The sequence below is a fragment of the Notolabrus celidotus genome, chromosome 13 (genome assembly GCF_009762535.1).
Source record: "Notolabrus celidotus isolate fNotCel1 chromosome 13, fNotCel1.pri, whole genome shotgun sequence".
Lineage (NCBI taxonomy): Eukaryota > Metazoa > Chordata > Actinopteri > Labriformes > Labridae > Notolabrus > Notolabrus celidotus.
The window spans coordinates 574708-598081 of record NC_048284.1 but is presented as its reverse complement, the minus strand read 5'-3'; the positions used below and the strand labels follow the sequence as shown (position 1 = coordinate 598081).

General features: G+C 41.7%; 1 protein-coding gene across 2 annotated transcripts in view; it reads left to right on the top strand.

Moving 5' to 3' along the window:
- The first annotated feature begins 4665 nt into the window (after positions 1 to 4665).
- The window catches only part of LOC117824221 (filamin-A-interacting protein 1-like), a 39151-nt gene continuing 20442 nt past the window's right edge, over positions 4666 to 23374 (top strand). The window contains exon 1 of one of the 2 annotated variants that reach the window (XM_034699655.1): positions 4666 to 5078. The gene's annotated coding sequence lies outside the window, so the exon portion shown is untranslated. The remainder of the gene's footprint in view (positions 5079 to 23374) is intronic. The other variant, XM_034699656.1, reaches the window with a different exon arrangement.

Sequence of the window (23374 nt, the reverse complement as noted above, 5' to 3'; positions counted from 1 at the left end):
ATCTCCAAACTTGTGGAAGATTTATTTAAAACAAAACAGTTTGGACATTCATGATCCCCAGGGGATGAACCCTCCTGACCTTTTGGTTCCTTTCTGTCTGCTGCACCATCATGGACTTGATCAAAGTTGATAACAGTGCAACTTCATTGGGGCACATAATTCAATATATAAAAAAAACAAAATCAGGAGGATACATCATCTTGGGACCATGAATGTCTCAACATTTTTCAGAGCCCATAGTTGCTGATTTCCATTGAGCCAAAATTACCATCACTGAGGAGCTAGAAACAAAGTCAGAGGACATCCACACCTTCCTTTTTTAAAATCATCCTCTGGGGATCATGCATGTCAGAACCACATTTCAGAGTCAGTCATCTTAAAGTTGTAAACATAAATCTAAAAAAGAAAGAAAGAGTAAAACCTCATGGCAAGATTGAAAGCCAGAAGATTGCCAAGGTCACAACTATCAACCATCTGGGGACCATGAATCTCTCCACAATCTTTAAGAGGAATATGTCCAACAGTTTTTGAGATAATCCAGGGAGAAGGTCTACCTCACAGTGGTGTGAGATGGGGATCAGACCACAGTTTTTAGGGAGTACATTTTTTCAATCAAATATCTCCAAACTTCTGGAAGATTTATTTAAAACAAAACAGTTTGGACATTCATGATCCCCAGGGGATGAACCCTCCTGACCTTTTGGTTCCTTTTTTCTGCTGCACCATCATGGACTCGATCAAAGTTGATAACAGTGCAACTTCATTGGGGCACATAATTCAATATAAAAAATTAAAAAAAATCAGGAGGATACATCATCTTGGGACCATGAATGTCTCAACATTTTTCAGAACGCATAGTTGCTGATTTCCATTGAGGCAAAATTACCATCACTGAGGAGCTAGAAACAAAGTCAGAGGACATCCACACCTTCCTTTTTTAAAATCATCCTCTGGGGATCATGAATGTTGGAACCACATTTTAGAGTTAGTCATCTTAAAGTTGTTCAGATGAATTTAAAACAGAAAGAAAGAATAAAAACTCAAGGCTGTGTTAAGATTTATAGCCAGAAGATCCCCAAGGTCACAACTATTAACCATCTGGGGACCATGAATCTCTCCTCAATCTTTAAGAGGAACCCGTCCAACAGTTTTTGAGATAATCCAGGGAGAAGGTCTACCTCACAGTGGACAATCAAATATCTCCAAACTTGTGGAAGATTTATTTAAAACAAAACAGTTTGGACATTCATGATCCCCAGGGGATGAACCCTCCTGACCTTTTGGTTCCTTTCTGTCTGCTGCACCATCATGGACTCGATCAAAGTTGATAACAGTGCGACTTCATTGGGGCACATAATTCAATATAAAAAAAAAAACCAAAATCAGGAGGATACATCATCTGGGGACCATGAATGTCTCAACATTTTTCAGAGCCCATAGTTGCTGATTTCCATTGAGGCAAAATTACCATCACTGAGGAGCTAGAGACAAAGTCAGAGGACATCCACACCTTCCTTTTTTAAAATCATCCTCTGGGGATCATGCATGTTGGAAGCACATTTTAGAGTTAGTCATCTTAAAGTTGTTCAGATGAATTTAAAACAGAAAGAAAGAATAAAAACTCAAGGCTGTGTTAAGATTTATAGCCAGAAGATCCCCAAGGTCACAACTATTAACCATCTGGGGACCATGAATCTCTCCACAATCTTTAAGAGGAATCCGTCCAACAGTTTTTGAGATAATCCAGGGAGAAGGTCTACCTCACAGTGGACAATCAAATATCTCCAAACTTGTGGAAGATTTATTTAAAACAAAACAGTTTGGACATTTATGATCCCCAGGGGATGAACCCTCCTGACCTTTTGGTTCCTTTTTTCTATCCTCTGCGCCATCATTGACTCAAAATGTCTTTTTCTCTCTCATATTTTGTTAAATAAACTCCTGCCAAACTAATGTTGTTCCCTTTGTGCTGACCTTTGTGTTTATCCAGAGCAGTACAGGAACAAACGTGCAGAGTGTATACTGTCAGTAATAGGCTTGTACCTATGAGTCAGATTTTCACATTGCGGCTGAGCTGTAAATGAATGGGTGTGGGTGTTCGCTAATTTCTTTTTATTCATTGTTCTACTGTTACAAAAACCCCAACTTGGACCTGGTGCCCTCCTGAAAGTCTCTGCGAGTTTTACATAAGCTGGATGGAGCGGAGGCCAGGAGCGCCTTTTCAAACACGAAATGATTAATTCCTCGCTGTAAATACAAGAACATTTGTTCCTCATAAAAGGCGAGCTGGAGTTGGGTGTTAGGAGCGGGAAGCCGTGAGAATTGGAGCTCTGTGTTGTTACAAAGTTTGACATCCAGCAGCAGCAGACACAACACAGCTGACATTAAAGCCTCATCCCATCAGCGTGTGGTGTTATGTGTCAGCGCCGCGGTGATTTACTAATCACAGAAAGATTTCACCCAGATATTTTTAGTCGTAAACGCGGTAAAAGCTCTTTTTGTTTTATCCTGCAACACTTCCAAACATGTCAGCACTTGAAAAATAATCTCATCATTTCATAAAACAAAGAAGTGAGGCCAAGTCAGCTTGCATAACACTCACACACACCAGAACACGCAGGTTCTGGAGGTCGTCTCGTCCTGTAGAGATCTCACTTCTTCCTGGAAATGTTTAATCTGAACAGAATATGTTCTCATGTCTTCGTTTGAAGGTTCAGTGTGGAAGAACGTTAAACACGCGTTCTTTTAACGGCCTGCAGGGGGCGGCACAGCTGGTTCCAATCATAGACTGTGTATAAAATGGACTTCATCTCAATCGGCTCGAAGTGAGGTCGCCACAAAAACTGCTCCCCCTGGTGGCTGGCTGCAGTATAGGTCAAAAACTCTGTCTCCCCCATTCATTGAGTTTATATTTAGAGCTGGATCAGGCTTGGACCAGGTCTTAGTTATGCTGCTATAGGCTTAGACTGACACACTGGGATCCTGTCTTTCCCTCTCTCTCCTCTCTCTGCCTGTCTCTCACTTTAACTCTTCCTGTCCCATTAAAGTTACTAACCATAGACCTTTCTGGAGTCCCTGAGCTCCCTTGTCTCGTAGGTTCCTCTGGATCTCTGCTGTAGATTCCTTTTTTGGGGTCTGTTATTCATCCTTTCTTTCTTTCTTTCTTTCTTTCTTTCTTTCTTTCTTTCTTTCTTTCTTTCTTTCTTTCTTCCTTTCTTTCTTTCTTTCTTTCTCTCTTCTTTCTTTCTTTCTTTATTCACTTCTCTCTCTTCTTCTGCCTTTCTTTCTTTCATTCCATCCTTCTTACTTTCTGTCCTTCTTTCTTTCTTGCTTCCTTTACTTATTTCTCTTTTTTCTTCCTTATTACTTTCTTTCTTTCTTTCTTCAATTCTATCTCTTCTTCTGTCTTCTTTTTTTTCTTTCTTTGTTCTTTCCATGTTTCTTCATCCTTTATGTCTCCTTTTCTCATCCCGTCCTTTCCTTCTATCCTTTCCTTCCCCATTTCTTCTCCTCTTTTTCTTTCTTCTGGTCTCCCTCTCTTCTCTCTTTTCATAGACCTTTCTGGAGTCCCTGAGCTCCCTTGTCTCGTAGGTTCCTCTGGATCTCTGCTGCTGTGGACGTGGTCCAGACTCCAGCTGCTACAACTACTACTATCCGTCTCCCCACTATCATCTCTCTCTCTCTTCATCTCCCTCTATCCCTCTCTCCAACACGGTCTCAGATTCAGATGTGTGTCTAACATGAGTCTGGTCCTGCTGGAGGTTTCTGCCTGTTAAAGGAAGTTTGTCCTTGCCACTGTAACTTGCTAAATGCTGCAAAGTGCTCTGCTCATGGTGGATTAAGATGAGATCAGACTGAGTCCTGTCTGGAAGATGGGACTGGATCTGATCCGGTCTTGATGTTGGGTCTTTGTTAATAATAGAACATAGAGTCCGGTCTAGACCTGCTCTGTTTGGAGAGAGTCTGAGGATAGTGTTTATAGTTTTAATCTGTCTTTTAAAGGAAATACTCATGTCCTTGATTCCTGGTTTTTAACCTGACACTTGTGGTGTCTTTGTGAAAACAGGGCTGAGACTCAAGAATAATGTGTTTGGATTTCATCTCTACCGGCCTGCACAGCATCACTCTGTGAAAGCAACTCTTCAGAGGGTTCAAAAGATGAAGAGTTGCAGAATTTTCCTCCAGGAGAGGTCACTTTTGGACATTTCAGACATTCTCTTACAAACTCCTGCACTTTAATGGATGAAAACAAAAATCCCTGCCATTTAACCCAGGCTGCCTGCTCCAATATAAATATGTCTCACCAGTTGTGTTATTGGACATAACAAATTTAGAGGCTAAAACTCTGCATGTAACAGAAATCTGCTGTCTAAATATCCACTTTACATAATTTCCCTCAAATCCTGCATGACATATTTGGTGTTTTTGGCAAATTTGGACTCTGAATCAGGATTTAGAGTAAAGGTTTGTGGCTTTGAGAAATATAAAACAAAACAACCTGTTGAACTGAAGTCAAGCTATAGACGGACTGAGTGGAAACCTCATCCAACCAACATGAACCGAGCCAAGCCGAGCCCCAGAGCAGAGAGGAGGAGGAGGAGGAGAGGAGGAGGAGAGGAGGAGTGGTCAGGCTGCTGGACCGGCTCACAGTTCAGCTGTTGGGGGTTTGTTAAAGCTCCAGGCAGTCAGTTCAGCTGCTAACACGGACTGAGAGCACAGGTTAAATATAGAGCAGACTCTCATACACAGACTGAAGAGAAACACTCAACATCTTGTGGAGAAAACTACTTTACTGAAGCTGAAACAAAGACTCTCTCTCTCTTCTTTCTCTCTCTCTTCAGCTCTGACTCTCTCGCCCCGTGAGCTGTCAGACCAAGCTTGGAGAGGACGACGCTCCACATCTCTTTGTTGCTCTGCTTTAAACTTTGGCAGAGAAGAAGAAACTGAGGAGGAAAGAGAAGAAGAGGAGATACAGAGACACTCTTTCATACACGGTGATGTTGTGAGTGCTGACAGGCAGCAGAGAAGTTCCTTTTTGGATTGGACACCTGTGGCCCCACAGACAGAGCAGAGACCAGGTGAGGGGACAGGAACTTGTTGATCTGATTACTAAAGGTTGGACTTTATCTTGATAACATAAAATACACATTGGATTATGAGAGCTTGAAAGTTTGAGAAGGGTTTCCAACATATTCTAATAATTTAAAACTGTTTAGAAGATGTAAAAGTTGATTTCATTTCGCATAAAAAACTGATACAGAGCCCCAAAGTTACAGGATTTTCAAGAATTACACAATTACTGTGGGAAAAATCACAGATTACAGATTTGGCATCAATCTGAATTTAGTTTAATGAAAGTAAACCTCTTCTTTGGGGATTTGCACCAATTTTACACCAATATGAAGCTTTTAAAAACACACTCACGCAAATAAAACACTCTCAAACGACTGTTTTAATGTATAAATAACCTTTAAACATAATATTTAACAATACTGAACGTTATCAGCCAAGTCTAGTCTCCTTAGCTGTCATCACACACTCCGAACAAGAAGATGGAAGGCACAACGACTAACTGAAAGTGAAGCTCCCCCTGGTGGCTGGCAGTGGTAAAGGTCAAAAAATGGGAAATGGGTCACATGAAGTTCACATCAGTGGATAAATGTATGTTTGAGTGATCCCTCAGTCTGCAGGCGGCTCTAAATGACAGCTTTCACTTTGTTTTATTCTACCTCAGTGATAATTGATGTAAACACGTAGATGCGGCCTTTAGGTTTTTGAGATGCGATGATGCTGTCGCCATCTTGGAGAAGGGGAGCATCGCTATCTGACCCCATGTTGGAACACAGTGTGGCTAGTCGGCCCAAGCTAGCTAGGTGGCATCAGAAAGCTTCCAGACGATAGAGCGGGGATCTCCACACAGCAGTTTATTACACATAACGTAACAGTTGACATTATAACGCCAGGTCTCCACGGCGCTTTATTCATATATCATACATGACAGATAGAAAATAGACACAGCTTAAACCAACTTGTCACTAAAATGAGAGTCCTCTCCCGGTCAGAACGTAGCAACAACCGTGTTCTCAGAGGGTAGCAACACCTAGTGGCACTACCTGGTATTGCAGCAGTATTACAAGAATTAGATTCAGACTATGAATACAGTTAAGACGATAACAAAGTACACTCAAGCAGCTTAGTGTGCGTCAGTGAAACAAGGGTCAAAACATTTCCCAGGTCAGAAGATGTTTTACAATATTCTGCTGGTATGAATGCTTAAAACATTATTATTACTATTAGCTAATAATATTAAATATGTTGTGTTTAAAATATATACTTGTACATAACGTGTGACTTAAAATGTAATGTATGAGTTGAAAATACAAGTGCATCGTTTAATATTTTTACATACTGTACAATAAGTAAAAAATATATACACTACCAGTCACAAGTTTGTCTCATGCAACGGTTTTATTTATTTTAATTATTTTCAACATTGTAGATTAATACTGAAGACATCAAAACTGTGAAATAATCTGGTTTTGCCATAATCTGGATTACAGCAGTAGTCAAACAGGGCTCTCCATTGTGTATTACAAAGCTGTCATCAAGGCTAAAGGGGGCTACTTTAAAGAATCTAAAATATGAAACATAGTCTGCTTTGTTTAACATTTTTCTGTTAATTAAATAATTCCATATATGTTCTTTCATAGTTTTAATGTCTTTGGTATTAATCTACAGTGTTTGAAATAATTAAGATACATTTACAAAAACGTTGAATGAGAAATAATTTATCATAAATTGTTATTTAAATAAACTGAATCATGAATACATATCTGATCTTTGTGACAAAACAAACTGCTTGAAAATCGATTTAGAATTCAGCAATTTATTAATATTCTAATAACGGATGAACCTCCAGCTGTCATAGACTTACATTCATTACGCAGAGGGGCTGCCCCCTCCAATATGGCCGCCTGCTGACGTATTGCCCCTATAGGCAGCAGCAGTTATGGAATCTTCCTGTTTATATCTTTGTTCGTGTCTTTGTGACATCATAAGAAGAACTCTACATAAAGTTCTCCTCTACAGGGCTGACCAATCAGAGGACAGTGGGCTTAAGGGAGGGGGCTCTTAAAGAGACAGTACCTCAGCTGACACAGAGGATGTTTTTGTGATGAAGACACTGAACACTAAAACACTGAACTGCAGTGGATTTGTTTATAAAATAGGCAACGCAATGATGTCAGTGGACACATGCCCTCATTGTTTTGTTCTTTTGTTACTAAGAGATTATTTTGGGTTATTTATTGTCTTTTTATGAGTGCGACATGAACCAGTACTTAGCTCGCCAAATGACACCCTCAGGGAACTCAGAGGCATCTGGTTTGACATTTGGCAATTCATCTTCCCGGTCTTGTGCAAGAGCCCCTAAATTCAGAAACTAGTTTAAGGAGTTTGTTATTGATCTTGATTTATGGCTGTTGTAGCCTGGGAATCAGTACAATGTAATAAGAACAACCTTTGAGATATCACTTTTTGTTTTATAAGATTAAAAATCCGAATAAGGAGCTTTAAGATGACTTGTGAACTTCAGGGAAACATGGCAGAGGCGTCAGGAATAGCACCAGAGGACGCAGTCGTCATGTAAACGGAGCTGACGGATTACGATATGGAGAAAGTAAGCGAGTGCACGGAGTAAACAAAGTGAGTAAACATGATGTAATGAAGTGTAAGAAGTAGTGATGTAGTTAGCAGAGCAGACTGAGGGTAAGTGGAATGACGACACACCCTCTGCAGCAGTGTGTTCATCCTGACTCATGAATGGAGCGGCTGTGGGACTCTCACTCAGTGGAGAGTTATGACTCCCTTCAGTCTCGGCCCGGTTAAAGCTTTTGTTACAGGAAGCCGAACATTAGGAGGCATTAATTTAATAGATCCTTTACCAGAGAGCGCTTAAGCTCTGCCCTCTGGGGACGAGCTGCTCTTACTGATAAGACAACAGACTTCTCTTTTTCGCTCCGAAGCTGGCAGCTGATGTTTTCATCCAGACTGAAACATCCCAACAAGTGAAGGATGGCCAGTTTTCTACAGACTGTCAAGCTCCCCAGAGGATGAGCCCTGCAGACTTTAGTAATCCGCTTGGCAGTCATTCTAAAAATGAAGCTGACTTCTGAGGTTTTTAATGACATGTCTTAAAAATTGAGCAATGAACTGTTATGAAATTTGGTGCTGGATCCCAAGAAGTGTCTGCTTTTGAACGACCAAAGTAAATCGATGGAGTGTGAGCTGTAAAACAAGATAAATGGGACTTATTATTAAAATGTGAAAGTTCAGGGCGCTGGTGGTCTAGCGGTCTAAGCGCCCCACATACAGAGGCTACAGTCCTCGTTGCAAGGGTTGCCGGTTCGATTCCTGGCCGGTCGACCATTTCCTGCATGTCTTCCCCCGCTCTCTGCTCCCCATATTTCCTGTCTCTCTTCAGCTGTCCTATCAAATAAAGGCAAAAAGGCCAAAAATATAACTTTAAAAAAAAAGTGGACGTTTGAGGAGCTACCTTGTGATTGACAAGTTGCTGCAACAGAAACGTATTTAACAAAAGTTGAAAAAAATACGTTGAGAAGTTGCTGTTAGCGTTAGCGTGTGCCAGCTGATAGCCTATCGTTCTCTAGCCCCTTGCTTCTTTAAGCCTTTTGCATCCCATCCAAATATGGTCACTTCCTCCTCCACAAACTAAGATTGTAACCGAACGGCAACCTGGGGTCTAAAAATATGAGGCCAATGCGGAAGTGCTAAAAACTGCAGTTCATCGAGGATCCACTAGAGGCTGGCTCAGGAGGTACCAGAAACCACATACACACCAATTCAAAGAAGCCGATCTTAACAGCAGAAATAAACATGTTTACAGTCTGGTTCAAAAGACGAGTGTAGTCTGGATAGATCATTTCCCAATCAGCACACACTGTGAGGGGGGTGAATGTTTTTCAACGCAGCAATTTTGAAGATATTGAGATTACAAGTCTTCCAATGAGAGGCACAGCTGACTTGATAGACAGGCGGGAACACTGTAGCTGTTGGCGAGGAGGTTGGCGAGCCCTCAAAACAGGGCTTCAGAAACAGATGGATGACGTCACGGAGACTACAAAAACCAATGAACTCGTTGGAAAACCAGCGCTGTTATCTCAGAATAATGAGATCAATAAGTCCAGATCTCAAGAAAACAACTAGAAATCACTTGATGTCTCAGGACAGTGGAGTAAACTAATGTGTGGATGCATGTTCCCTTACAGGGCTTCCTAAAGCGCTAACATTTACTCAACTGTTAATTCCTGAATGGCCACAAGAGGGTGCCAAAGCGTTTAAGCATTTAACATATAATTGTCATTTTTGCACATTACCACTTCTGCTTCCATCAGTGAGTCTTTGTGTCCGATGTTAGACCCCGCTGAGGTTCATGGTTTTTGCTCAAAGCCACATTCACTGGTTGCAGATTCAAACCTACGACATCTCAGAGTCTGTCTCTCTCCAGACAACAGCCCGATCTGTATGATTCATGTTAAATCCAAACAATAAACAGCTCTTTGACCTGCCTGACCTCATCCGTGTTATCTTACCCAGCATGCTTTGCCCTGCCCAGATCTCCCGGGGCTCTTCTCTCCATTAATAGCTTTTTTCCCCTCCGACTGTTTTCATTGGAGCTATTTTCAATCTCTTATTTTTCTGTTGGCAGCAGAAACCAGAACCAAAGGCAGATATGTGCAACTGAGTACTGACTCATTTTAACACCAATAATACAAAGATAGTTTCATCTAATACCCCAAAACCTCAGAGTGATAGACCTCATGAGTTTCCATTGAAGGCATCATTCATCAGATCCCCATTCCTTAATAACACTGGACTAAACCAGCCTAGAACCCCCTTACATATAAAGTGATAGACTAGGTTTTGGATACGTTTGTCAAATCTGTAATCCGATTTAAAAAACTACGAAACCTTTCACACCGAGTCTGATGCGTTCATTTTTAGCAAGGACAGTTTCACCTGCTGATAAAGGAGCTGCTTCTTTATAGAGCCTCACCTACAGGCATGTTTCAGGAAGTCTACGGTCATTTAGCAAGTTACAGGGACAAGGACAATCTTCCTTTAACAGGCAGAAACCTCCAGCAGGACCAGACTCATGTTAGACACACATCTGCTGAGACCGTGTTGGAGAGAGGGATAGAGGGAGATGAAGAGAGAGAGAGATGATAAGGGGTTAGGGTTAGGATTAGGGTTAGGATTAGGGTTAGGGTTAGGGTTATGATTAGGGTTAGGGTTAGGGTTAGGGTTAGGATTAGGGTTAGGGTTAGGGTTATGATTAGGGTTAGGGTTAGGTTTAGGGTTAGGGGTCAGGGTTAGGGTTAGGGTTAGGGTTCGGGTTCGGGTTAGGGTTATGATTAGGGTTAGGGTTAGGGTTAGGGTTATGATTAGTGTTAGGGTTAGGGTTAGGGGTTAGGGTTAGGGTTAGGGTTATGATTAGGGTTAGGGTTAGGGTTAGGGGTTAGGGTTAGGGTTAGGGTTCGGGTTCGGGTTCGGGTTAGGGTTATGATTAGTGTTAGGGTTAGGGTTAGGGGTTAGGGTTAGGGTTAGGGTTAGGGTTATGATTAGGGTTAGGGTTAGGGTTAGGGTTAGGGTTCGGGTTCGGGTTAGGGTTAGGGTTAGGGTTAGGGTTAAACCAGAACTGAACCAGAACCAAACCAGAACCAGAACCAGAACCAGAACCAGAACTGAACCAGAACCAGAACTGAACCAGAACCAAGAACAACCAGAACCGAACCAGAACCGAACCAGAACTGAACCAGAACCGAACCAGAACCGAACCGAACCAGAACCGAACCAGAACTGAACCAGAACCAAACCAGAACCGAACCAGAACCGAACCAGAACCGAACCAGAACCGAACCGAACCAGAACTGAACCAGAACCAAACCAGAACCGAACCTGACCAGAACCGAGAAGAACCAGAACCGAACCAGAACCGAACCTGAACCGAACCAGAACCGAACCCAACCGAACCTAATCAGAACTGAACCAGAACCAGAACCGAACCGAACCGAACCAGAAGTAAAACTAAACCAGAACCGAACCAGAACCGAACTCAAGCAAACAGAACCTCTCAGAGCCGCAGCTTTTGATCATGACACATCACTCATGTGTGTTACAATTATGAGGGGGGCCTTGGACAGTTATCTCACCTGTAAGGGGTCCCTGGCTCCTAACAGTTTGAGAACCCCTGGTCTAGGTGATGGTTCAGAGCTGGTGACTGTGAACCCCTGATGAGAGTCTGGTCTTTGTCATCATGTTAAAATGTTTGATCATGACTTCATCCACTCTGCTATTTGACAATGAACCACCTCCGACCTTCGTCTCCACTTCCTCACCTCTGCTGTCATTGTGTTCCCTCCAATCAGCTGCATCACTTGGTCACAGTGTCTTCAGTGGCAGCCCAAGGCCGGCCGATAAGACGGGAGCCATGAGATCACCGTCCTAATTCAGCTCAGTTATCTGTCAGGAGGTTTACGGGGGGACGTTCGGCAGCGTCTGCCCTCTTGTTTGGTTTCATAACAGCTACTGCTGTTCCCATGACAACATAACAGGGCCCAGAGAGGGAGAAGGTCCTGTGACGAAGAGGGCATATCAAACCACTGATAACATCATGATGGATTCATGTGGCGGAGTTAGGTGTTTGCTTATAGAGTGTAATTGGAGGTTTAGCTCTAAACCCTGAATGAGAGCCAAAGAGGGACAAGAGGAGGAGACTCTGAGCTTATCTGATAAAAACACCAATATGTTCTGTTTACTCTCAGGTTTTAAAATGTTAGCTGATAAAATCTCAAACTTACAGAGATATAAGTGTGAACGACCAAACAGCAGCATGGTCCGGTCACTTAAACCAGGTGTTCCCAAAATGAGGGTCGTGATCCCCTGGGGGGTCGCGAGACACAAATGAGGGGGTCCTGAGATGTCTTCCAAAATCTTTTTTTTTTTAAAGTAATCTAAAAAATATAAAATAAATTACTTTGTTTCCAGATGACTCCTAAGTTTAGAGTTAGTGAACAGTTAATGATCTAAAGCATCAGTAGCAGCAGGTTCATTCATAACACACAGGAAACACAGACACATGCTCATATAGGGAGGGTCACTTTCTGCAGACCAGCTAAATGAAGACACATTAAATCACTCTGAGGGACAGAGGGGGTTCACAAGTTTTTGGCACCTAAATTTTTAGGGTGACAGGCTGAAACTTTTTGGAACCCCTGACATAAACCACCAAGTTAGTCTGGGAAAGACAGAATTCCAGAACTCTGTCTTTGATGTCAGAATTCTGTCTTTGATGATGTCATAGTTTGTGTTTGATGATGTCAGAACTCTGTCTTTGATGATGTCAGAATTCTGTCTTTGATGATGTCAGAATTCTGTCTTTGATCATGTCAGAATTCTGTCTTTGATGTCAGAATTCTGTCTTTGATGATGTCATAGTTTGTGTTTGATGATGTCAGAATTCTGTCTTTGATGATGTCAGAATTCTGTCTTTGATGATGTCAGAATTCTGTCTTTGATGATGTCAGAATTCTGTCTTTGATGATGTCAGAATTCTGTCTTTGATGATGTCATAGTTTGTGTTTGATGATGTCAGAATTCTGTCTTTGATGATGTCAGAATTCTGTCTTTGATGATGTCAGAGTTCTGTCTTTGATGATGTCAGAATTCTGTCTTTGATGATGTCAGAATTCTGTCTTTGATGATGTCAGAGTTCTGTCTTTGATGATGTCAGAATTCTGTCTTTGATGATGTCAGAGTTCTGTCTTTGATGATGTCAGAGTTCTGAGAACAAATGGAACATTCCATGAAGAGCTAAAGAAACATCAGTGTCTCTAATCCTCTTTCATAGACCTCCATTCAACAAACAAACATTGTAGACGTAGTTTTCTTCTCCTCTTGAGGACAGACCTGACAAAGCTTTTTACTTTCAGCTACAACTAACCTGTAATTACAGATTCTGATTCAGAGACATGTTGAATCTGGATCTCAGGTTCTGGGTTTTAGTCTGAGAAGGGTTCTGGTCTCTGTCTGTAGTCTGAGGAGTATCCACCAATCAGGTGTCAGCAGGAGAAACAGTCTGTATGGAGAGCAACAGCAGGTGTTCTAGAATTCTGACATCATGGAAGACAGATTCCAGAATTCTGGACTTTGGACTAATCTGCATCATGATGTTGTTATTTCAGCAAACTGAAGACCCGTTAATTACAAGATCATCACAAGAACATCAGTTTCTGTTTCAGGTTCAGACCGCTGAAGGAAGCCAGAGGGAAGCCTCTGTGGAACTGTTTACAGTGAAACTGAGACCCTCCACAAACAGATGGCAAGAAATGGCCGTGTTTATTTTGCAGACATATCTGGAAGTGAGATTTTACTTTGATTTTGATCGCATAACAAGTTGCTGGATGGACTGTAAGAAATGCAGAAAAGGAGAGGTAAAGTCTTAAAGTGATAACTGCTGGAATAACTCCAGAAATAGCGAGAAGTTGAGGCATTTGTTCCTTGAGATTGTGCGTTGATTGAAAGTTAAAAAGTGACACCTTGCTTTGTTTCCTTGTGTTTTGTCAAACTTCATCAAACTTGTACTCAAACAGAGAAAGTCAGAGGCTTCGTGCGACTTCTTTGTCTAAAAATCGATTGTTGTGATGTTTGGTGACGGTAAATCTTCCCTGAGGTCACTTCTGGGATGGTCCGGCCTTATTCCTCTCTCATGAGTCATTCCTGGAGACAGTGACGGGTTAAATCACTGCAGGGCTGACCACCATCCAGTGAAGACTCAGCAGCACTCAGGAGCTAAATGGCTTGTAAAGCTGTAAAATGACGTGAAATGAGCAGCGGTCTAACCCCGTTTTACCCTCATCATTCTCCCCCTCTCTCCCTCTCTCTCCCTCTCTCTTTACACCCAGAGTTTATGAGGGAAGTGAGTTCATGCTCATTCCATTTGAAAGGCATGTGAGACTTGGCTGCTGCTCGGCTGTGTGTTGGGAGTGATGTCAGCTTTCTGGACCGGTCAGCGCTGATTAGAGCTCTTACACAAACCGCCGCGAGGATAAAACCTGCTTTGTCTCAGCCCACAAATTTCCCCCTGATGACTGACGCGGTCCGGGAATGTATGTGGACTGTTAAAGTCTCACTGGGCAAGGTTTACATGTTTGACTCTACAGGAAAGAAAGTCCCAGACTGATTTAGATTTACTTCACACGGTCCTGTTCGGACTGTTTCAGACGAGGAGATCAGAAAATCTAGCTAACAAGTTTTTTTACAACTACATGATGGAACTCTAAGCACAGGTGACATCAGGTAAACTTACCTGCAGGACTTTAAACATGTACATACAGATAACCTCTCTGTTTTACCTTAAAGTGGCTGCATCCAATCCACTTTATATATATATACATAAAGCACATTTAAAAAACAATGAAGTTTACCAAAGTGATAAAACACAGTAAAAAAAGAAATAAAATAAAATAATCCAAATAAAACAAATACAACAATTTCAAAAATAATAAGAGACAGAAATATATTTTAAAAAATGAATAACATAAAATAAGATAATCATAATAAAACACATAAAGACATAAAAATGCGGTAAAAAAGAAATAAAATAGTCAAAATAAAACATAAACAGATAAAAAAAATTAAAGGCACATATAAATGCTGTGAGAAAGAATTACAATAAAATAAAGTAAAATACAATTAACATAATAAAACACATAAGACACTTTAAAAAGAATTAAAGAAACATAAAAACCTTGTAAAAATAAAACAAAATAATCATAATAAAACAAATAAGACTGAAAATTCTAATAAAATTCAAAAACACAAAAAATACTTTACAAAATTTTTTAAGACACATTTAATTTTGTAAAAAAAAGAGAATAAAATAAAATAATCATAATAAAACACATAAAGACATAAAAGTGTTGTAAAAAGCAATAAAATGTTCAAAATAAAACATAAACAGATTTAAAAATTAAAGGCACATAAAAATGCTGTAAAAAAGAACTACAATAAAATAAAATTAACATAATAAAACAAATAAAACACATAAGACACTTTAAAAGAATAAAAGAAACATAAAAACCTGGTAAGAATAAAATAAAATAATCATAATAAAACAAATAAGACTATTAAAAAAATAATTCGAGACATAAACATACTTTAAAAAAATGAATAACATTAAATAAGATAATCATAATAAAACACATAAAGACATAAAAATGCTGTAAAAAATGAAAAAAATGTAAAAATAAAACAAACAGATAAAAAATATTAAAAGCACATAAAAAGGCTGCAAAAAAGAATTTAAATTAAATACAAATAACAAAATAAAACAAATAAAACACATAAGACATTTTAAAAGAATTAAAAAAACATAAAAACCTTGTAAAAATAAAATAAAATAATCATAATAAAACTCAAAAGACACTTTAAAAATAATTAGAGACATATAATATGCTATCAAATAAAATAAATAAAATATTCATAACAAAATGCACATTTAAAAGACATTAAAAAAAATAATTGAAGACATAAGAGCGATTTTAAAAAAGAAGTTTGTGTATGTGTGATGTCTTCTCTTGTAGCTGTCTCCTGCTTCCTCCTGCTCGCTCTGCTGTGGAGACTTAAGACCTCCGTATAAGGTCACATGTAATAAAGACAGGCTCACTGCAGACAGAGATGAAGGTTTCTGCAGCATGCATGGACTTCTGTCTGGAATAGTTCTAATAAAAATAATCTCACTTCATCTCTGAGCAGTTATTCAACATGAAACAAATCTAAAACTGTTTTCAGAAACACACACAGAGAGATCTAACAAAGAGTGTGTCTGTACAGTCTGAGGGTCACTGAGGACAAAGTCTCATTCACCTCCTGACTGTATTAGTGTCCGACATGTTCCCTCTTAAATCTCAATATAGAAACACTTTTAACGATGCGGTCTGTTCACGTGCCGCTTCTGCAGCCGCTGATTATAATTGCTCTATTTCTGATGTGTGTATGACGTGCTGAGGATGGTAATGTGAGCCTGCAGAGAGCGGCATTCAAGCCCTGACTGTAAGTGTCACACTATTTCAAGCACGGGTCCTTGATAGGCTGATATTAGTCCTGCTCTGTTTAGTACACTTACACCTGCAATGTCAAGAGGTGTGCTGCAGGGTGCAGGAACAGGGGGGCTGAGTCCGGGGTGCAAGAACAATCCTGGAGCAGTGATGGTTTACATGCAGCCTGCAGGTTCATGTAAGGAAGGATACGTAAGCCCAGAGGCACTCCAGGAATGATGAGATCTACTCCTGATTGAATACTTCAGCTCTTTAAACGTCTGATCCAACTCGTCTGAAATATTAAACAGTGTCTTCGTGACAGGAGTGTGTTTGTTTTGGCTCCACGGTGGAGCTCCTGCCTCTCAGGACTCTAAAGCCCTCCTGCAGCACAGATGACTGACTGCATTACTTTCCCCCTTATGGTGAGTTACGACGAGAGGCCGGAGCTCTTTAAACCTCCTGGTGGAGCTGATCGTTCCCTTATATAGTCATTCTCAAATCTACACGTCTAAATCACACTGAGCAAGAAAAGCTCAAAGGTTAAAGATCTGCAGAGACGAGCGGGTGAGTTTGGACGGCTGCCATCGCCCCATAACGTCAGGAAGATCTCTGCGTTGAAGTCAAATCAACAGCTAGATAAGAAAACTCTGCTCTTTCTTTGTGATGCTATCAAAGAAAACCAGCTGACTAGCTCTTCTGCAGCAACATTGTTAAAAAGAAGTTAAGTTGCCTTTAAGGGCCTGTGTCCACTAACAGTGTTCTCTGCACCGTAAGCTCCTTCTCTTTAACATTGCAATTCTGCAACAGTGAAAAACAGGGGCATAAATATCCCCCCCTTGAAATGTCAGTATGTGAGAGCCATAACACTAGGATCATAACATCAGACTTCCACCAGATCCGTGTCTGGTCTGTCTCTGATCCGCTGCAGTCCGGCCTCACATTTTTGTTTGATTCTTCCGAGGAAGTCCGTGTGATGACAGGGTTGGGGTTGAAATTTAAAGCTAGAAATCTTAAACCAGGAGACCTGGTATTTGTGTCCTGTGTGTCACAGCTATAATGTGTAGAATTGTAAATATTTAGTGATCTCTAGCAGTCAGATTCTTGACTGAAACGCTCCCTTACTCTCCCCTCCTGTTGGTGAAGCTATGGTGGCCTTTGAGGACAAGAAGCTCCTGTGATGCATGAGAAGTAGGATCCTCTATTTGTGAAGTTTTAACATCAAAAAGTTCTAACATACAAATTCTTTAACACAACATCCACACTCTTCTTACATCAGACTTCCACCAGATCCGTCTCCGCTGCAGTCCGGCTCTGTGCTGTGTTTTCAGAACGCAGCACGGAGCAGGACCTCCGGACAGCTGGAGTCATGTGACCGAGGTTTCCCCCTCAGTAATCCCTGAATCAAGGATCCTCCTCCTCCTCCTCTCCTCATCCATGTTGTCTTTCTGGTCCTCTGAAAACCTCTGACCTGTTGACTCCAGGCCTGGCTCCGCTCATCATGACTTTGGTTTGTTGTTGTAGTTAAGTGAAATACGATCTGGTGATAACACAGAGTGTTTTATTCTGAAAATTAACCGGATGTTTTCATTTGGTTTTGGTGAAACCTGACTTCCTGTCCCGCTCCATCTGCTCTGGAGTGGATCCAGTGGAAGTTAACACATTGACTAGAATAGAAACTTATCAGATCCAGAGCTGTGACGGATCGGACACAGATCTGGAGTATCTGGCCAATTCAAATCAAGAACTGTTGATGCCTCCTGAAGTCCACCTGGCTGCCACAGAGTGAAATAGCACCTAAAGCTGAACCATGAGCTGCAGGCTGTTCAGACTCATTAAATAACAGTCCTTAATTTATCCTGCAGACTCTCAGCGATCCTCCTCTCTCAGAACGATGAATGTTATTCTGTAGGAACGATTCCTGAGCACAGAGGCCAGAGCTGCTATAAGATCTATATTTACCCCGGATATCATTACAACATGACCCAGTGAGTGTCGGGGTTGTTGCTCCGGTGTCTTGGTCGCAGGTATTCACCGCTCGTGGCGGTTTGTTTACATCAAGCGTTGTTATTGTTATCGTTGTTGTTGTTGTGGAGTCGTGTCAGAGCTGCAGCTGTGAGGCTCAGGCATCTGTGGGATTGCTGATGGATCATGAAGTGATAGCCCTGGAGTTTCCCCTTGTTGGACTCTGGACACAAGCGAGGAGGAGACACTAAAAATACCCCTTTATGTTTTCACCAAACAAACAGCTGCACATGCTGAACCGGGTCCAGCTCGTAAATAAGATGCAGAGGGCAGCCGGACTCTGAAGTGGAGCAGGGCGTACGCTGATAAGGACCAGGTCTGTCGCCAACATTGTTCTGTGCAAACAAAGCTGAAAATTAGCATCTCTGTGAGGAGCATGCTCGCTACAGGGTGCATTAAGATTCTCACAGTCTTTACCCTCTGTTACAAATACTATTTCAAGTTCACTGTCTTAGTTTGCTGTTTTCTACAAATGTAAACTAGATGCTGGTTTTAATTATGTTAGCATTCATTAGCCTCAAACTGACTATAGCACTTGATTACATATCACCTGTAGGGGAAGTTAAAGTCAGCAACAAACAACAACCTCAAAGAGTTGAAAAATGAAGCAAATGTGGAGGTGCAAATAACTGCAGTTCTCAAATGTCCACTTGAGGTTGTCTCCAAAAGTCAAGGAATCCCCATAAGGTCTAATGTTAAAATGACGATTTCTACAGCAGAAATTAACACGTTTAAATCGTACAGTAAAGGTTGCACAGGGACTGAATTCTCTTTTTATAACACATTTATTATGATTATCATAAAGCTAAGAGTTAAAGGTGACATATTCTGCTCTTTCTCATCAACATATATTGGTCTAAGAGGTCCCCAAAACATGTCTTTAAAGTTTATTGCTCATAAAAACACTTTGAAATCAGATTCTGGTCTGCCTGTAAACCCCTCTTTTTCAGCCCTGATCAGAACAGGCTGTTTTCTGTGTCTGTGCCTTTAAATGAGAATGAGCTCTCTGACCACGCCCCCTCAGGAAGTGGGTGTGGCCTCCTCGGCTGTCCAGCACGTTGATCTAATGTTTACATGTTGGCTGAATATACACGGCTGCTCACAGACCCGCGTTACTTCAACCCTCTGAATCTGATCCAGAATCTGATCCTGACGGAGAGGCGCCTGCAGCAGGACCTTTCTGAACCATTGGTCACAGATTTAGTGTTTCTTGTTGTTTTATTTGTCAGCATGTCGACGTGTGTCTTGGTACACAGCTACCAACATGTAGCTATGTGGCTATGCTAACTAGCGCTAGCACTTTTCCATGCAAACTAAAAATCATCCACTAGATCTTCAAATCTGCAGACGTGGGGAGTCAAAGCGACCTTTGTGTTTATTAAGACAGCCTACAACTAGCATGCCTCCCTCCTAAGCTCCTTGTTAGCACACATGTTGAGCCTGCAGTGTGTGTTCTTGGGTTTGTCTATGGAGATGGAGATGCAAGGGGACAATAAAGTCTAAAGTCTAAATCAGTGACGACACTGACTGACGTTTGAACAGAGAAATCAGAGTTGTAATGGTGGTGCGTTGTTTGGGTTTGTCAGTGAGTTATGACCGGGACATGTTAGTGTTTCAGAGATATTTGTTGGGAATTGAGACACAGAGCTTTAATCAGCAGCATATTTCATAAGAAGCAGACCCCTGAGCCGACACATTCAGCTGCAGGGTGAAGTTACGCCTCACTTTCACTTCAGACATGTGCTGCACTTCATCCCACAGTTCCTCCCCACACGTGGGCATTTTTGGAGACATTTGTTGATTCTGGGGTCAAACCTGTGACCTTCTTATAACTGGATGAGCTTTCGAACCACTGAGACGCCCCGCTGCCAACATACCAGCTCCGACCACTTATCCACTGCAGGTCTCGTGTGTCGACCGCGGCCCACAGCTGTCCGGGGTTTAATCCAGGCTGAGGCGTAAATCAGAGCGCCTCATCGCGTCTCCATAAATATCTCTCCCCGGGGAAGACCAAACGTACAATCTGCACTTTATTTGCCGGGTGTATTTCTGGTCGGTTTACGTTGGGTCTGTAGAATGTGTGCAGGATGACCACTTTTTAAAGCGCCTCTCACTGCAGCGGTTTCAGAAACACAGAACAAACAAATCCTTCAAAGCCTCTAAATGCTCAGAGAGAGCGGCTGCAGATTAACAGAGCGTTTATTCAGAGTTTAAACTGCTTTTTAATCATGTGCTGGTCATGAACATGGCCAGAAGTATGTGGAAACAAGTGCACTGCACTCAGATCTGGCATCTTATCACAAAACCATGTCCCGGCTGTTATTACAGCCTCCACTTTCCTGGTTCCAGCCGGACCTGCTGCGGGGATCTGCTCCTATTATTAAGCTCATCACCCCTATACTTTTGGCCTTGAAGTTAAACTCCATCAGCTTCTTTTCCTCCAAGTGTTCACATTTCCAAGAGTCCTGCAGCTCTGAGGATGTTTGTGAACGCAGACTGTTTGTTGACGGTGAAACCCTCAAAGTGGACTCTGTCGTCAGAGCTCGCCCGCTCCTCTTCATCACGCTGTAAAGTCACACCGAAACGACTCCCAGCTCCTCTCCTGTGAAGGTAAACTGTTTACACGGATCAGGTCCCTCGCCTGGGACCCGATACGACACCGTGATGGCATGTGGAGACACACTTCAGATGAGACGCTGAGGAGACGTTTGGCAGCTCAGTAAACAGAAGCGTTTCTGTTTACAGATCTTACGTTCAGTGTTTACTCACATCGCAGACGCAGGATGCAGGTCGCCTTTTAGGGAGGATTTTAAAGATGGATGGTGTCACATTAATTAAACATCTTGAGTCTTAGACGTACTTTGTCCCCAAAGTTTCCATCACTGTTATCACAGAGAGAAATATCAAGTTCTAATGTGTACACTCAAGACTTTGGGCCTGAGCTTCTCTTCATAAAGTCCTCCTTTTCTCACTCATGTTCCTCTGTTAAGTCTTTAGTGTTTCCTGCTTTATGTTGAAGTTCTTGCTCCAGGTGTGTCTTTGTCTGTGTTCCCTCCCTCATGATTGCATGCTGAGTAGTCTCACCTGTGTCTGATCGCCCCTGTGTGTATTCAGCTGCTGTGTCTCGTGTTCTTGTGTTTTCTGTTGGACCTTTCCATGTTTTGTGTAATGTTCATTTCCTGTTAACTTTTCTTGACCCTTTGCATGTTGATCTTTTGTTTAATATACCTTCAACTCTCTTCTTTCCATGTTTGATTACACACGTGTCACTGACTAAAGAAGGAAGCATAACAAACTGATTGTCAGTGGGCGCCATATTGGAAATGCTGAACTCAACCTAACGTCTGTGGAGCTAGTGTGAGGTAAAGAGGCGGGGCTTTAGCCTCCTCGCTAACAGCTACAGTGTTCCTGCCTGTCAATCAAGTCAGCCACGCCCTTATTTGGGCAAAACTCATTAGTTTAATAACGAGTTATAATACATTCACCCCCTACAGTGTGTGCTGATAGAGAAATGAGCTCTTCAGACCTTAACAGTTTTTTGAACCAGGCTGTAAACATGTTTATTTCTGCTGTAAAGATCGTCTCTTTGAATGGGTGTGTATGTGGTTTCCTGTGTTTCTGCAGCCAGCCTCTAGTGGACGCTCGAGGAACTGCAGTTTATAACTCTTCTGCATGGGCTTCATATTTTAAGACCGGAGGTTGACGCTTGGGTAAAACACACCACGATCACACTGTTAACTATAGCACTCGTTGTCCGCCATGTTTGTCTAATTTAAAGTCACGTTGGACTGCGAGAGATTTTAAGAGATTTCAGTTTAGAGAGTGAGAACTTTCTCTGTGTGTTTTCAACCTCACTGCACACCACATGGTGTCAGAACAAAGCTGTTAAACTGGCATTATATGTCTTCATATGTGGGTTCTCTCACATTTTGAAAATTGGTTTAGTTTTGAAAATCTTTTAGTGTAGGCCAACCGTAGGAAACATGAAAAACAGGCTTTCTTGGAAGGATGAGGCGAAAAAGTTGGCGTTTTTGAAAGGAGGAAGAGGTTAGAAGTTTCTAGACAACTCAGAAGTTTGTTTGTTTTTTATTTAATTTAATTTAATTTAATTTTAATTTTAATGGATTCATTCATTAATTTTTGTTTTAGTAATTTATTTATTTTTGCTCTTATTTATCTTTCTATTGTTCTAAAAATTATAAATGAGACCTGAACTTGAGAAAAAAAAAGTCAGCGTTCTCCAAAGAGCTCCGGGAGGATGCATCTTCATTCCAAAAGTACCAGACCATAAATATCAAAGTTTTAAAATTCAAAGTATGCTGCGTTTTGAAAACTGCAAGAGTCCACTTTCAGTCGCCCACTGGGGAAAATGTTGACATGCAAAGCCATGTGAAAACAAGCAAACACGAACGTTTGGTGCACTGATGAGAAATCCACCTGGATTTCGTGCATACGTGAGTTTGCAGTAAAATGAAAGTGTCCCAATCAGGAGGTTTGAAGAAAATGCATGCTGTAATGTAAAAGTGTGTGCAGGTCGTTTCAGTCCATGCACTACTCTCGGTCCAGAACAGGGGATGTAACCGCTCCTGGCCGCTCTCTGCACATGACAAACTCATGATTGACTCCAGATACTCTTCACAAACTTCATCCTCTGAAGCCACAGCTCCTCCAGCTTCTGCTCCAGGCTCCTCTTGGGGTTTAGATTTCACCTTCCAGCTCTTCCAGCTTCTGCTCCAGGCTCCTCTTGGGGTTTAGATTTCACCTCCCAGCTCCTCCAGCTCCTCACCTGGCTGCCCGTCGGAGTGAGAGACGGCCCTGTGGTTCTGACGCGTGGGAGATCTTGGCCCCGTCCCTGTTACAACTATTAATAACAGGCAGAGGTAACGTGGTTGCTACCGCGTCCCTGCCAGGATTCTCTCAGGCTGAGTCACGGTCTGCTTTCATCCAGACCTGCAGCCCCGGGGAACTTTGGCCTAGTTCAGATCTCATGTCCTATAACTTTGTCAGGAGGACCCCCCATCCTCACCCCCCAAACCTGTATCTGCTTTCCAATCATCACTGATGGATTAATTGTGCTCAGAAGGCATGCACACCTTGAATGAAGAGCAAAGGATTGACATATTGTGTCTCACATGATTGATTGAAATAATAAGAGAAAGATTAAGTCGAGACAAAGCAGGATTCCTCCTCTGAACTCTCCCAAGAATCTGTGCGGTCATTTACCCGCCAACAAG